Below are 15,816 nucleotides of genomic sequence, written 5' to 3' on the forward strand. Positions count from 1 at the left end.
AAAAAATTGAAAAAAATCTGAGCATTGTATCAGCTCAAAATCAACACCAAAAGAAATCCTAGTCACTACATAAATACATGGAGATTAAACAACATACTCCTAAATATGAGTGGGTCCAAGGAGAAATTAAGAAAGAAACAAAAGAATTCCTGGAATTCAACAAAAAGGACAATACAACACCACACAACCTTGGGGACACTTTAAAAGCAGCCCTAAGAGGAAAGTTTATAGCTCTTAGTGACTACATTAAAATATCAGAAAGAGAACGACTTGACAATACAACTCAAGACCCTGGAAAGGGAAGAGCAAACCAACCCCAAACCTAGTAGATGAGAAGAAATAACAAAACTCAGAGCAGAAATCAATGAAATAGAAATAAAGAAAACAATATAAGAAAATCAATGAATCTAAGAGGTGGGTCTTTGAGAGGTTAAGCAAGATACACAGAGCCTAGCCCAGTTAACCAAAAGACCAAAAGTAAGAAAGAACAAATTCAAATCAACAAAATCAGAAATGAAAGGGGAAGAATGACAACAGGCACCCAAAAGATTGAGACCATTATAAGGAAATATTTTAAAAACCTACATGCTTTATTAAAGTTTTAAATTTTGATAAAGCTGATTTGTTTATTCTTTTTCTGTTAATCCCATGTGCTTTTGGTGGTATGTTTAGGAAACTGCTTTCAAATACAAGACTGTCCAATTTGATCCTAAGAGTTGGAGAGTTTAATGTTTTACATTTAGATATATGATCTCTTCTGGGTTAGCTTGTATGTACGAGGGAGGATACTAACTTTATTCTTTTCCATGTAGAAGTCTAATAGTCTCAACACCACTTATAAAAAGCCAGTTCTTAAACTGTTTCAGTACCCTTGTTAAGATGAACTGCCTGTGACTGGGGACCCACTTCTAGTACTGGTATCAGAGGTTTGCTTTCCATGTGGCTGACTCAAACTGGGCTGACTCATGCTGAGTTTAGTATCACCAAAGTCCCTTAAGTGCTTCACAGGTGTCACTGTTAAACAGACTTTCATTCATTCTGCTCTTGTACAGAGAATAATTAGGGTCCAATTAGTAGATTTCATCTTTATTGCTCTTGAATGTAACTTTTTCGGTTCATCTGGTCATTTCAAAAAGTTGAGAACTCACTCAGGGGTGTGCAATCTAAGATTCTATCATCTGAATTCCCAGTTATTCCTATCAGTCGTGGAATGTTTAAACATTTTGTCAGATGACTGAAGTAGGCACTGGTGAATAAGACCAGGCACCGCCCTTGTGGGGCGGACATGAAGACAGATAATACAGAAGTAAACCAATGCGCATGACAATTTAAAATTGTCAGATGCCACTTAGAGGAATCCCTCTAAATTACGATTTCTTTAACAGCAATTATGTCTTCACCTATTATCTTAGATGCTGGTCATATCTACATACTGTTGTTTAAGATTCACTTCAGTGAGTGCTGAACTCCAGGGGCCCTCCTTGCAACTGATGTAGACATCAAGGAAGGCATGCCTTCAGTACCACTGACAGGGGTACATCTTGGGATGGCCCTGAGACTCAGGCAATGGTCAGCCTTGCTTTGGGTTTTCAAGGAAGACATGATGAACTGAAACTAATCATTTCAGCTGTTCACATTAAAGAGAGCTACTAACACTGCTGCTGCTTTTCTCCTGGGTAAAACTACCAGTTGTTGGGGAACAGGTCCAGGCATAGGGTTGTATACATCTTGTTCCTCTCTATAAAAACTGATGCTTGCGCAAAGTCTGTATAGCCAAATGAGAGTAATATTTGACTTAAGAAGAAGTACTACTTGAAATGTGCTAAAAGAAAATCCTTTTCTTGAACCTGTATCACCTGAGATGAAAGCAGATGATGTGGAAAAAACAGCTGTGTCCCTAGAGCCATAAGCAGAGTCTGACATATAGCAAACTCTGCACTTTTCTCAATGTCCACTGGAGAATCAGATTCTGAGGATTTTAATTGGTATTGTTTGATTTTGCTTTAATTCCTTCTTGACCAAGGAACCACTGACTACTACCCAGGCTCTGGGGGGCGGCCCTAACAACTGTCAAGATGCTCTGGGTACCTCTGGGCAAGCTTGATTCATGGCCACCCCAATGATCGCCTCTGGTCAGCTTCCTGTGTGTCTTTTGGGTTTTTCCATTCCTGGTTTCACATATTAACACCTACAGTTTTCTTCAAAAAACAATGACTCAAATAACTGAATTTCTTCTAGTGACCCTTAGTCACCTAAAAAATCACCTTGTAAGTGCAATGACAATACACTGGCCCACTTTAGGTCATACAGAGAGGTGGTAGGAGAAGGTGGATAGAGTCTGGACTGTGATATTTCAGGATAAATATCTGTTTAGTGTAAAGCTCTCTCTTACCACTGGTCTTTCTCTTTGGCCATTTTGCTTCTATGTGGAAAAACAGAAGTCAGATTTAATATTCCTCACCTGAACTGACTCCATGGAAACAACAGTGATTTCTAAGATGAAAAGGGATAATGGATGCACACCGGTCGTATTTCTTGGCTGCAAAAATCAAAACTCTGACTCATCAAATTAAATTACTCATTAAGATCCAGGCTAAATAAATGTACTTTGCATTCAGGTACTGATGCCACCAGACACAGAATGAGGTAATGCTACAAAAGAATAACTCACTTCTCTGTCCTCATGGACAGAAACAGCAAACATATCCAGGATCACTATTTTCAAAATTTCTTAATTACATTTAGAGTGTGTGTGTGTGTGTGTGTGTGCACCAAAGCATGTGTGTGGAGGTCAGAGAATCACTTGTAAAAGTTAATTCTTTCTACCATGTGAGTTTCAGGGATCAAACTCAAGTCATCAGACTTGGAGGCAAGCACCTTTATCTGCTGAGTCATCTTCCTGACCCTAGGATCACTATTAATTCCTTAAGTCCACACAAGATGTGGATTAAATACCCTGTCCTTAGTTTTTCCAGCCACAGTATCGTACCTGAGATGGAGGTTTTCACTATTTCCCAAAGTAAGCATTTTATTTTTTCCTTATGAGAGTGTTCTGTACCTGCTGGAACAGGCTCCAGATAGCCCAGCACTTTGGGATGACATCCCCAGTAATGGCTCACTCATGGAGATGACTCGATAGTTGGATGAAAGTGCCCATTTCACATGTTTAGGACTGTATTTCCTATTGATGCTTTGGTGATATGGGGCAATGGAGGAGAGTGAGGCCCAAGGAAAGAGTGCAGACAGAGGTTCCCCAGCTCTACTATCCAGTGTCAGGCTTGGAAGATTTGTTTAGTCCCACAACCTTCAAACCTTTCTGCATGTTCTCCCCGAGGAAAAGACTTGTTAAATCCCAATCTTTGGGGTAGGGCTTGGGGCATAGGTGTTTCAGAAACTCCCCAAGAGTCTCTGCAGATTGGAACTATGGCAGATTGTGACAGAGAACTGAACCCCACATGACAAGAGAGTAGGAGCTCTTCCAGGGCGCTCTTCATGCTGTCTACTTTTATGTTTCATTACAGCCCCTAGGGTGAGGAGCACTAAACTAAGTCATGTGCCCTGTAGGCATAACAGGAGTTTGACTTCAAAGACCTTTTGGATTCTTCCAGCACTCAGCAGCAGGTCAGTCTGTGCCCCCCCCCCCTCTCAAAAGCATTCCTTTCTCATGGTAGAGTTTGTGGGTACTGGGTCACATGCAAAGAAATGAACAATGGGGGATCTTAGTCCTTAGTTCCTTCAGCCCCGGATCATCTGAAGACACCTTCCCTGAGCTACACACACTGCAGCGAACATTCAGGAAGAACCCTCCTTCCTAAAACTGATCCACAGGCATCATGCATAGGAAGCTACAGTGTCAGGTCCGGATTCATGGGGCAGAGTGTTTACATGGACATCTAAGTCATGACCCCAAAAGTCTACTAATGTGTTTGGGTCACTGTTTTTATTCACAACTTAGTACCACATTTGGGGCACTGGTCTCTATTTTGTATCTTTAGGATTGTATATCTGTTCCTAAAATCTGAAAGCCAGAACTCAAGAGTCTTTTCACACTAGGGTAACAGTGTTCATCAGTCTTAATGTACTGAAGACTCTTGCATCAAATTCTACACAAAGAATGTGTGCTGTCATGAACCATCCCTAAGTGCTGATCGGCAAGACCTGTTACTTGCCATTCACTATCAGCTGCTTCTGCTGGTTTGGTTTATCTGCCTCAGGGAAAACCAAGAAAGGCCAATTAAAATACTGCTTAAACTTTATCACACTCCCAGTTTTGAAAAGCTCTAAAAAAGCACTCTGTACACTATCTAAAGCCTTTTGACACATTTAGCTAATAGAAAGCCTTCTTGGCAGGGAAAGGTTTAAGTAGAAATCATGTGAAATGTCTAAAGTCCAAGGGCAGTCCACCATCACTCTGTAGTTGTTGCATTAACAGCAGGACTATGACTTATCATGGTGAGAACTTACTCAACCTTGCACAGCACCTTGCATGCACAGAAATGCTTATTCATTTAATTATTTCTTCTGCGGTTATTCACTTGCTCCTACTATGTGCAGGTCTGTGCCTGGCACCAAAGATGCAATGGAAAACCAGAGCTGCACTTCTGAAGATTGTTCTTCAGCAAGATGAAGAGGAACTAAGAGTTTCTGCAGTCTGCAAAGCCAGGGTAAAGTTCTGTTTTGCTATATACTCTGTAACTCAAAATTTCCAAGAATAGCAATACCCACTTCTTAGGGAATTGTGAGACCTGACAGAGAAAGTACTCAAATCTCCTAGGCTCACCTTCTTCCTCTTTGTCAACCTGAACTGTCCTTTCCACCTTCCCTGCTTTCCCTGGCCATTTCTAGGTGCTGTGCTCTTGTGATAGTTACTGCTTGCCTAGCTTGTCTGACTACCTCTATCTTCTTTTCTTTTCTTTTTAAAATTTATTTAATAACCACATGATTAGAAGCATTTCATTACAGCTTTAACATATTCAGTAACAATTTCCAGAGCAAAGATACATCTCTTTCAAAAGTGGCTGTAAATTTTTAGGTTCACAGTTGAACTAATAGTTACACAATATTTATACACAGTATAAACCCTGTAAAGCATAAAATTGAATGAGTTTTTAACCTTCAAAAAATCTCCATTTCATTTTAAAATATACTGTTTCTTATGGAAAGACTCATTTTTAATATTGCATATGCATCTCTATGTATCTGATTATTAATAGTCATAGTTGGTTACACTCAGATCCCTGGCACCTGAGTATGGATATAAAGTCATCAGGTAGATTTCAATGGTAATGTTTATCACCTCTACTAATTAACATACAGTAAATTTTTATGCTTCCTCCTCAAATATAACTCATTTCTATTTGTTGATTTTGTGTATGTATATCATACAGAACATCCCAAACAATCTTATTCATCTATATACCCACTTCCCAAATGGCACTGTCCCATAGCACCCCCCTCCCCCACTGGAGCCCATATACTCTGTCATCCCTGTTACTGTCCACTATGTTGTCAGCACCCCCAGCCGTTCCCCAGTGCTAGTCCATCTGCTGACAGTGCTTGTCCATCTGCTGAATCTAGTCAGCCTATCTAGAGATCCTTGTTTTAGGAAGATCAGCTCTTCCTCATCTAACAGCAATCAGTTGTCAATATTCCTTTAGATAAGATTGGGGTCTGCTGTTCATTTTCCCAGTTCTATGCTGGGTTACTGTCTGGGAGTCTCTTGGGCCACCGTGGCCAACAACTCAAAGGAAGGTATCTCCTGTCCAGCATTTTTTCTTGTTATGTAGCCTTTAGCTCTACATATGGACTCCGGGCGTGGTGGCACACGCCTTTAATCCTAAGCACTCGGGAGGCAGAGGCAGGCGGATCTCTGTGAGTTCGAGGCCAGCCTGGTCTCCATAGTGAATCCAGGACATCTGGGGCTACAGGGAGACCCTGTCTTGAAAAGACCAAAAAAAAAAAAATTATATTAACCCTTTAATCTTTGGTTATACTTTCCTTTTGGGTGTTTAAGACCCTACAATGTGTATGCATGTATTGCCTGCATGTAGGTAAGTGAACCCATGTCATGCAATACCTGTGGAGGTCAGAAGAGGCTACTGGATCCCCTGGAACTGGAGTTATGGACAGTTGTTAGCTGCCATGTGGGTGCTGGGATTCAAACCCGGGTCTTCTGCAAGAACAGCCTCCTCCTTGTTTTGAGACAGTCTCTTGTCTGCCCCTGTATGCAGGCTACCTGGTCTGTGAACGTCTGGGGACTCTGCTGTCTCTGTGTCTCATCTCACTATAGGAGCACTGGGATTATAGATGCACCCTACTGCGGTTATATTTATAAGTGGTGTATTAGTCCCTTTTCTGTTGCTGTGATAGAAACACTGACCAAAGCACCTTATAGAAGGAAGAGTTTATTTGAGCTTACGGTTCCAGGGGAATTACAGTCCACCATGGCAGGGAGGCATGGTGGCTGGAGCAGGAGCAGCATCATCATGCAGGCACAGAGCAAGAGAGCAACTGGAGATCTGGCAAGGCTTAAGAACTCTCTAAGCCCAAAACAGTGCCATCATCTGGAGACAAAATGTCCAAATACTTGGAGCCTATGGGGGACATTTTCATTTAAACCATCACACCCTCCTCTTTGTAGACTGGACACTGGTTCAAGTCCATCTGGTGGGGTCTCCACGGCTTCCTTGATCGAGATGACAGGTGACTCACCACAGTCACAGGACATTTTGAGAGCTGCTCATAGTCCCCTGGAACTTACTCGACCTAGGAGGGCAAGGAGCCAAAACTGTCCTTTATGTCCCTCTGACCAAATTAGTATAGGTCTCAAAGTATGGCTGTTAGACATCCAAAGAAGGTTAGTTCCACCAGTCTGGTACTTTTAATTACCATGTGCCATGTAGATAAAGCTTGGACAAAGGCCAAACGTTCTCAGATAAACCTTGCCTAGACAGATACTATATTCCTTGATCTAGTTGTATGTATAATTTGTCAGTAGGTTGTTGGACTAATATGGTTCCCTCTGGTTTTTTAAAACTAGCTAGGCATTATTAATCTCTTGCATTGTGTAACCCTTCCACCATGGTTTCCCCATTTACGGAGCCCCCATTTTTCCTTTTCTCCCTTACTAATACCCTTCTCCTATGGTCCCACCTCTCTTGAGCTCCTTCTTTCCCTTTATCCCCTAGGTTCCTTGTATAACCTTCCCTCCCTTCTCCCTCTAAAATAATCCCATTTTTATCCATATCTCCCTTATTAATGCCTGTTTCCTACTGTTCTTCTCTTTCAGATTCTTTCTTTTCCTTTATCTCCCTGGTTGCTTTTCATTATCCTGGTTCCTGTAGTTATGTCTGGATATATACTCACTTATCAGGATTTGGTGCCAGGATCTTCTTTTATTTTTAATTACCACATTTAATTAATTATTCAAACTTTCCTATAAGAGATTGCTAAAATTTAGTTTTCATTGTTTCTTCAGTTCTACATCATAACTCTCTGATGGCTCCATATTACCCAATGAATGAAGGTTAAACCACGTGGCATGGCATTCAAGGTCATGCAACCTGGAATAGTATTCTCTCTCAAGCACTGATAAGGCTTAACCTATATATAAACATTTGAATGTGCACAAGTGCATTTTCCTAGGGTAGATTCAGCACATCCAACCAACTCTTAGGTAAACTGCAAGCATGTGCCTTTCCAGCCTTTGTTTCTTTCTTCCAATGATCCATATCTCTAGGGCTTCAGCCACTCGAATCCTAGGGTGATCTTCTATTGTGTCATCAAAATATTGCTTGGGATTTTCCTTACAGTGCTTAACTCTATATGGAGCAAAGCCCCAGTTTGTCTTATTGAAACTAGTCAAGGTCATCTCAAATGCCACATTTTCTAGAATGAATGAATCTCTACAGCATGTCTCCCACACTTTGAACTTTGGTGATCTCACTGGGGGAAGACTCTGTCATTCTCCCCAGCATCCCACTCTTCTGTGGGTAAAACCTTCACCAGCTGCTATTGCATGATCTCCCTTAGAGGTAGAGGGTTGGCCTGATCATGCTGCTGCTGACTATGAAACTCACTCTAGTCAGTGGAATGAGGCAGATGCAAGCAGGTGGCTGTCCTGTGCCCAGGCTTTGGAGGGCACAGCAGGCATGTTTGCCTCTTTTGCATTTCTGCACCATCATGAGGCTCGATGATAGTTCACAGATCTGAGGCAGATGACAGTCATGTGACACAAGCCTGAACCCAGCCTGCAGTGTGAGGCTCCGCCCTGTCAGGTCCAATCTAGATTAACTGACCCCCCAGGCAGCCTGCATAAGAACATGTGAGACAACTCTTGTTTTAATCACCAAGTTTGGAGTTGTATAATACCTAGCACTACTGTGCCCATGGCTAACTAACAACTTCTGTGTGGTTTTGCATTTTAGTTTCCCTTGTATTCCCTAACCATAAATTTCTGGTGGGTAGAGCTACCCTGTCTACATCGGTGTGTTCTGTAATGACTTAGTCCACTTCTTGCACAGCTTGAGCATGATATGTATTTTTGCTGGTTTCAACTGGATAGTAGTTTACTGAGGTTTAAAATTCCCCAGAGGAAATCATTAGTCAGTGATGTCACCATTATTAAAAACTACCTCCTGTGCTCTTTGTAAGGGCATCAAAACAATTTGACAAGCTTCCTGACATGCTTCCAGAAAAAATCAAAGTAACAGTAACTATGGAGTAGTGCACAAATAACTAGTTACCAGGCCATAATGGTAGGTTACTCTTTTCAAATGTGACACAGGTCAATTAGCAAAAGGAGCAAGGACAAAAGAGTTAGCGTTCTCTCCCTGTACATGGTGGATTTGGGGCCTCTCTGTGTGCTCAGAAGGGGTCTTGTCCCTATCAATCTTTTTAGGGGGTATTTTCTTCCTTGCCACCAAGGATTTCAGCTAATTCATGGCTGTTTAACAGGAGCCCTTGTCACTGTGTTCTTAGGAATTACGTTAGGAATTGAGGGCTGGGAGAGTGAAGGTCTCAGCTGCAGCCAGCAGGAAGAGGTTACTAAGCAATACAAAACATGAAGACCTCAGGCAGACCTGAGTTCACATAACAAATTGTGCAACCTCAGGACATCGGTTAACTTATTTGAATGGAAAGAACTAAGATTGACGGAATGCAGTGCTTGGCCCAATATGCTACACACGTCTCATTTAGTTTTCATAGTAACATCACAAGAGTTTTAAAGATGTTAATGTGACCAAGGTCACACAGCTATTAAATGGTAAAGTCAGGATCAAAGTTCAACATCAGATCCATATATTTTCCAGGGCGGTACTGCCTTCCCTTCGCCTGGTGACAGCTCTTGTGTTCGCCAATGCCCAGAGTGTCTCTTTGAACATCAGTCTCAGTGAAGGTTCAGACCAGGCCCTTGTACTGTGATTTATACTTCTGTGCCCAATTCCACAGGAGGTCAGCACTCTGGCATTCAGTCCAGTCACCAACCTATTTCTATGTCCTTTCCCTTTTTCTACTTGTTCCCCGAGTTCCACAACCAGAGTCATGGCTAGTAAGAGAACTTCTGAACTTGGTTTTCACAAGGTTCATAAACAGGTATTGCTAAAACATGAGGTGAATTTTCATGACTAGTTAGTACTAGTTTTTACTGTGGCCCTCCTATGAGAACTACTTGATGTTATCAATCTAGAATGTTCTGTGTGGGTAACTCAGCATGGAGGAAGCAGAGTTCCTGGAAGGAAAGAGATCATCCTTCTGTAGTCTATGGGCTGTTTCTTTCTAAGCAACAGCAGCAGCAGGAGAAACTGCCAACTCCACTGGGGAATATATAACCCACAGAAAGTGCCTCTCCTTCCCCTGAACATGAAAGTAAGAAAACCCAGGAAGAACTCTGTATTTCCACGGTTCTGCTTCTTCATCTAGAAAGATAAGATCAAAAGTAAAGACCACAGCCCTAGGGTTGGCCAAAGCCACTCAGAGATGAGCCAGCAACTGCCTGCTGGGTAATCTCATCAACCTCAGTCATGCTGGTAGTCTGGGAAAGTTTGGGAAGGACTTGAAGTATCAAGGTTGATTCTTCCCAGGCTCATCAATAAGGCCAAAAGGTTGTACAGTGTTCAAGACCCCCAGGTGCCTGCTGTGGCCACCACCTTTCTTTCTCACTTACACTGGGGCTGATACCCTCTTCTAGACTCTGAGGGGTGAGAGGGAAGGAATATGTTCCTCTGTGCTCAACACTCTGCTTAGATCTGGTCTGCATTAGATATTTGAACAGAGGTGGACAACTGGAATGTTAAATCCTGATACAACTATATTTATTTTGGAATATGTTTAAGGAAACAGACGAGCGAGCTTGAAATTGTTTTATACAGACGAAGAAAGTATAAAGATGTTGTCTTAGACATACTAAAGGAGAGCAGGGAACTGTGAAAGCAGTGGGAGGTTGGGTAGAGAAGGGCAGATGTTCTACACTAGAATCTGCACAGTGATTTCTTTAATAGGAATATATTGATCTTTATGCTGTTGTCTAACTTTGTGGTGTGTCAAGAGTTATTCTGAGAATGGTTTTCCACAGGCAGAATGAAATCAGAAGTGAATAACATTAGATATTTTAATTGGTTAAAAAATGTTATGGATTTGCTTATTTTTAATAACCACTTCCACCACGTCTAAAATGATTTATTATGCTTTAGTAACCAAACTGACCAAGCAATTTTTGGAAAATAAAAGAGGTCCCACATCATTCCTGGCTTACAGTGAAAGCAACTATTATTAAACTTCTTCAGTCCAGTAGAGACCTTGTAACATATTTGTTTGGCCAGTTTAATCAGCTGACCAGTTCATCAACAAAGCTTCATGAAGAGGAAAATTGTTAGAATGCTAAATATACTGACTACCTATCTGTGTGGGTAAGTGTACTTGTGCATGCATGTGTGTGGGCGGGGGGCATCTACCTTGTTTTTGGAAACACAGTCACTCACTGGGACCTGGGATCTACTGATTCTGCTATACTGGCATAGGCCCAAATCTGCTTCCCCAGTGCTGGAATTACAAAGGCCTGCCACCTTGCCTGGTTTTTTACATGGCTGGTGGGGATGAAACTCAAGTCCTCATGCTTGTGCAGCAAGAACTTTACTGAGTTATCCACTAACCCTAACCTTACTGTTTTAACACTCAAAATACAAATGTAATTAAGTACAAGTTCTTGGAGTTTATTTATTAAGAATGTAAGTGTGGCTAAGTGTGGTGGTACATGGCTTTAATCCCAGGAGGCAGAGGCAGGTGGGATCTCTGTGAGTTTGAGGCCAGACTGGCCTACATAGAGAGTTCTAGGCCAGTCAGAGCTACTTAGCGAAGAGTCTGTATCAAAAAAAAGAAAAAGAAAAACAAAAGAATGTAGGTATGGTGGCTCAGGCCTGTAAGCCCAGCACTTGGGAGGCTGAGGCCGTAGGAGTACCACAAGGTTGGGGCTAGCCTAAACTATATAGTGAGTTCTAAACCAGCCTGGACAACAGAGTGAGACCTTGTCTTGGGGGTGAAGAATATGGGGGGAAGAAAACAGGCTCTGGTTACAGAGCAAGGCTACTGACTGAATTATTTATTGGCTGTGTATGTTTTTTGTTTGTTGGTTTGTTTTTTTTTGAGACAGGGTCTTAAGAAACATGTGCCACCATGCCTGGCTTTAACTGTATGATCTTGAGCAAGTTATTTTCTCTGTATCTCAACTTCCTCTTCTGTAAAATATAGATGAAAATATTTACTTCATGAGGCTATTGTGAAGATTAATTAATGAGTGCAAATATATGGCAACTTTTCCAAAAATGTCAATGACTATGGCCTAAGCTGTAAATGATTAAAATATTTAGATGTGCTTTAAAGTGAAATAACAACTTTTAAACTCATTTACCACAGAGTCAAAACTGCCTAACAGTTAACACTTTAAAGATTTCCTACTATTTGTAGTGTTTATAGCAAAATTCTTTCAAAATTTTTATTTTATTTTATTTTTTTCTTGAGTCACAGGCTTTTATTTTGCACAATAACCACTGGAAATCTTGGCTGTGGCCACCTTGGAGGTTACACTGGAGGTATGAGGGCTCCTGACACTAGGTGGGAAGTGAGGAGACAATGATTTGGACCAATCACATGATTACAGAGCTGGGGTTTCCAACAGGGCTCCAGGTGGTCAAATGTGGCTTTGGACCTCTAGGGAAGCAGTGGCAGGAGAGGGAGCTAACTACAGAGACCTGACAAACACCGGGCTGGCCTCGAGCAGCCTCGATATCAGGGACATGGTCTAAGCAGCCAGTGTGACTGAGGGCTCCAGGGATGGCTAACCATCGTTTACTTGGCCAGGGGGTTTCTGAAGGCCTTGCCGGCAAACTTGGCCTTGCTGCCCAGTTCCTCCTCGATTGTGAGGATCTGATTGTACTTGGCCAGATGCTCGGATCGGCAAGGTGCACCAGTCTTAATCTGCCCAGTGCAGAGTACCACCACTAGGTCGGCAATGAAGATATCCTTAGTCTCCCCAGAGTGATGGGACACCATGACACCCCAACAATTAGACTGTGCCAGCTTGCACGCCTGCAGAGACTCAGTCACAGAGCTAATCTGCTTCACTTTGAGCAGGAGGCAGTTACAGAACTTCTTGGCCATGGCCTTGGCAATTCGTTTTGGATTGGTCACTGTGAGATCATCCCCAACAACCTGGATGCCTGCACTATCCGTGAACTTCTGCCAAGCTTCCCAGTCATCCTGGTCAAAGGGGTCTTCAATGGACACCACTGGATAGTCTCGGATGAAGGACTTATACAGGTCAGCCAGCTGGTCAGGCGAGATGTACCTGTTGGGGTCATCAGGAGACTTGAAGTTCAAGTCGTATTTGCCAGACCTGAAGAACTCAGAAGCAGCTACATCCATGCCGATGACAACCTTGTCAGTGTAGCCAGCCTTCCCAACTGTGTTCTTCAGCAGCTTCAAGGCTTCTTTGTTCTCCAGGATGTTGGGAGCAAGCCCGCTTTCATCACCCACATTGGTGGCATCTTTTCCGTATTTCTCCTCGATGACATTCTTCAGGTTGTGGTAAACCTCTGCTCCAACGCACATGGCTTCCTGGAAGCTAGAAGCACCCACAGGGAGGATCATGAACTCCTGAGTTGCCAGCGTGGGAACCACTATTGATCACATTGAAAGCCAGGACTGGCAGGATGACTTCAGGGTTAACAGCTACGTTGGCGATGTGTCGGTATGGGGCACGCCCTTCTCTACAGCATCAGCTTTGCAGACAGTCAGGGATACTCCCAGGATGGCATGTGCGCCAAACTTAGATTTATTTTCAGTCCCATCCATTTCAATCATCAGTTTGTCATCTCCTGCTCTACGACAATCAGTTTCTTGCTAACCAGAGCAGGTGCAATAGTTTTACTGATGTGTTCAACAGCCTTTGAGACACCCTTTCCCATGTAGAGTGTCTTATCATTGTCCCGGAGTTCCAGGGCCTCATAGATACCAGTTGAGGTACCACTGGGCACAGCAGCTCGGAAGAGACCTTTTGAGGTGTAGAGATCAACCTCCACAGTGGGATTTCCTTGAGAGTCAAAGATCTCTCTGGCATGGATCTTGAGAATAGACATGGTGAATTTCTGGCTGCTGGGTTGCTGCGCAAGAAAAGGAACAGCAGTGCTGTGGATACCGAGGCGTGCAGTGGCCAGCGCTCAGAACTCCCGAGCTCTATTTTATTATTTTTATTTTTGTCTGTGTATGAGTTTTGCCTGCAGGTATGTAAGTGCACACATGTTGTGCAATGCCCACAGAGGTCAGAAGATGGTATCAGATCTCCTGGAACTGGCGTTACAGACAGTTGTTAGTTGCCATGTGGGTGCTGGGAACTGAACCCAGGTCCTCTGCAAGAGCAGCCAGTGCTCTTAATGGATCACTTTGTTCCATTCTGATTTTCCATCATCTCTGATGGGTAGATACTTCCTCCTGAAACCAGAACCTCTTCAATGGAAGTCTCCCTACCCCAGTCTCCAGATATCTACTGCACACACCACAATGGTATGTGTGTGGCCACTTCAGAAGCTAAGGGAAATCACACTGTGCTGGTTATTGTCAACTTGACCCAAACTAAAGTCACCTGGGAAGAGGGAACCTTAACTTAAGAATTTTTCAAATCAGATTGGCTTGTGGCCATGTCTACTAGGAATTTTTAAATTGTCCTGTTGATGTGGGGGGGCCTGGCCCACATCCTATTCTTAGGCATGTAGGCCAAGGATATATAAGAAAGGTAGCTGAGCAAGTCAGTAAACAGCATTCCTCCACAGTCTCTGCTTCAGTTCTTGCCTCTGGATTCCTGCTCGGCATCCCTCAGTGATGGACTGTATTGTAAGCAGAAATAAACTCTTTCCTCACCATGTTGTTTTTGGTCATGGTGTTTATCACAGCAACAGAAAGCAAAATAGGACACATATTCTGGGTCTGAAAAAAATTTTAATCATCTCCCACTATTTATCAATGAAAATCACATTTCTAAGAATGGTTTATAGAGCACTTCATGATCTGCTTTCTGTTAGCTTTTAGCTATCTGCCTTTACCCACATGCAAATGGTAAATCCTAAGGTTCTGGAAATAAGATGTGGTGTTTCTGTTACACAACTGTATGTGTTCCATGCAGTATTTGAGACAAATCCCACAAATTTATAATCATTATTTATGTGAAATTAAAATTTAACTAAGCTCTCTCTCTGTGTGTGTGTGTGTGTGTGTGTGTGTGTGTGTGTGTGCACGTTTGAAGTAGCTCACCATTTAGCTAAGGATGACACTGAACTCCTGATCCTTTTCCCTCCACCTCCAAAGTACTAGGATTGTAGGTATGTGCCATCATGCCAAGCTGCTTTCTGCATCTGTATTTACTAAATTCAGTTAAATCACTTTAAGTATATAAAATAGCTTGAAAATAAGGGCAGAGACAATAAAGCAAAGAGAATGTTAAGCTGTGCGATGTGGCCAGAGTCACGGGTATGTGTGTGGGGTGGGGTTGAGGGGAAGAGGAGGACAGGAGCTAGTTAGGAAAGGGAACAGAGAACCCCATTTTAGAGGCTGGCTTTGGAATGACCTTGATTTGTCACAAAAGAATATGATGTCATCCTGAAAACTTACATTTAGCAATTAAAGAGACAGTAGCTTCTATAAAAAACAGGGTGTGTGTAAATGACTCCTGTCTTCCTGGGGGCTCACTGTTAAGGCTGATTATATGAGTTGTGAACAAACACATCTGGAGTCATATAGAGGTGGCCCCTTAAGAATAAAGAAATGTATTTTCTAAAAATTTAATGTTTACACTTAAAAACTGACAATATTTTTCTAGAAAAATTTCCAGGGTAGTTAGTGATTTAGAAGCATTAAATCTAAGATGAAATAAGTTAATAAATGCACCAAGGAAAAAAATAAGTACATTATCATCTTGTTCATATATTGTATTGATTTAAGTAAGATTTTAGGTTATGTTTGGATAAAAAGAACATCACAATATGAATCACTAAAATCATAGACACAAAGTTACTGGTTAAAAATTAACATATTTATTCATTATCTTAATAAATAACCTCTTGCTTTAAAACAATCATTCAGATTAACAATGAAAAACAAATTAGCAATTTGCCATAAATACCATTACATGTATCTTAAAAAATATTTTATTTATTATTCTTATTTTATGTGTATGAGTGTATTGCCTGCATGTATGTGAGTGCACCCATGTTGTGCAATGCTGCGGAGGTCAGAAGAGGGCTTTGGATTCCCCTGGAACTGGAGTTAAGG

General features: G+C 42.0%; 1 protein-coding gene and 1 pseudogene across 1 annotated transcript in view; both read right to left on the reverse strand.

The window, feature by feature from the left end:
* Znf704 (zinc finger protein 704) overlaps positions 1–15,816 on the reverse strand; it is a 225,821-nt gene that overhangs the window by 92,182 nt on the left and 117,823 nt on the right. The window lies entirely within an intron of this gene.
* Positions 12,011–13,659, reverse strand: LOC103727952 (annotated as a pseudogene).

This window comes from Nannospalax galili, unplaced genomic scaffold, assembly GCF_000622305.1.
Source record: "Nannospalax galili isolate Female #2095 unplaced genomic scaffold, S.galili_v1.0 scaffold829, whole genome shotgun sequence".
Taxonomy (NCBI): Eukaryota; Metazoa; Chordata; class Mammalia; order Rodentia; family Spalacidae; genus Nannospalax; species Nannospalax galili.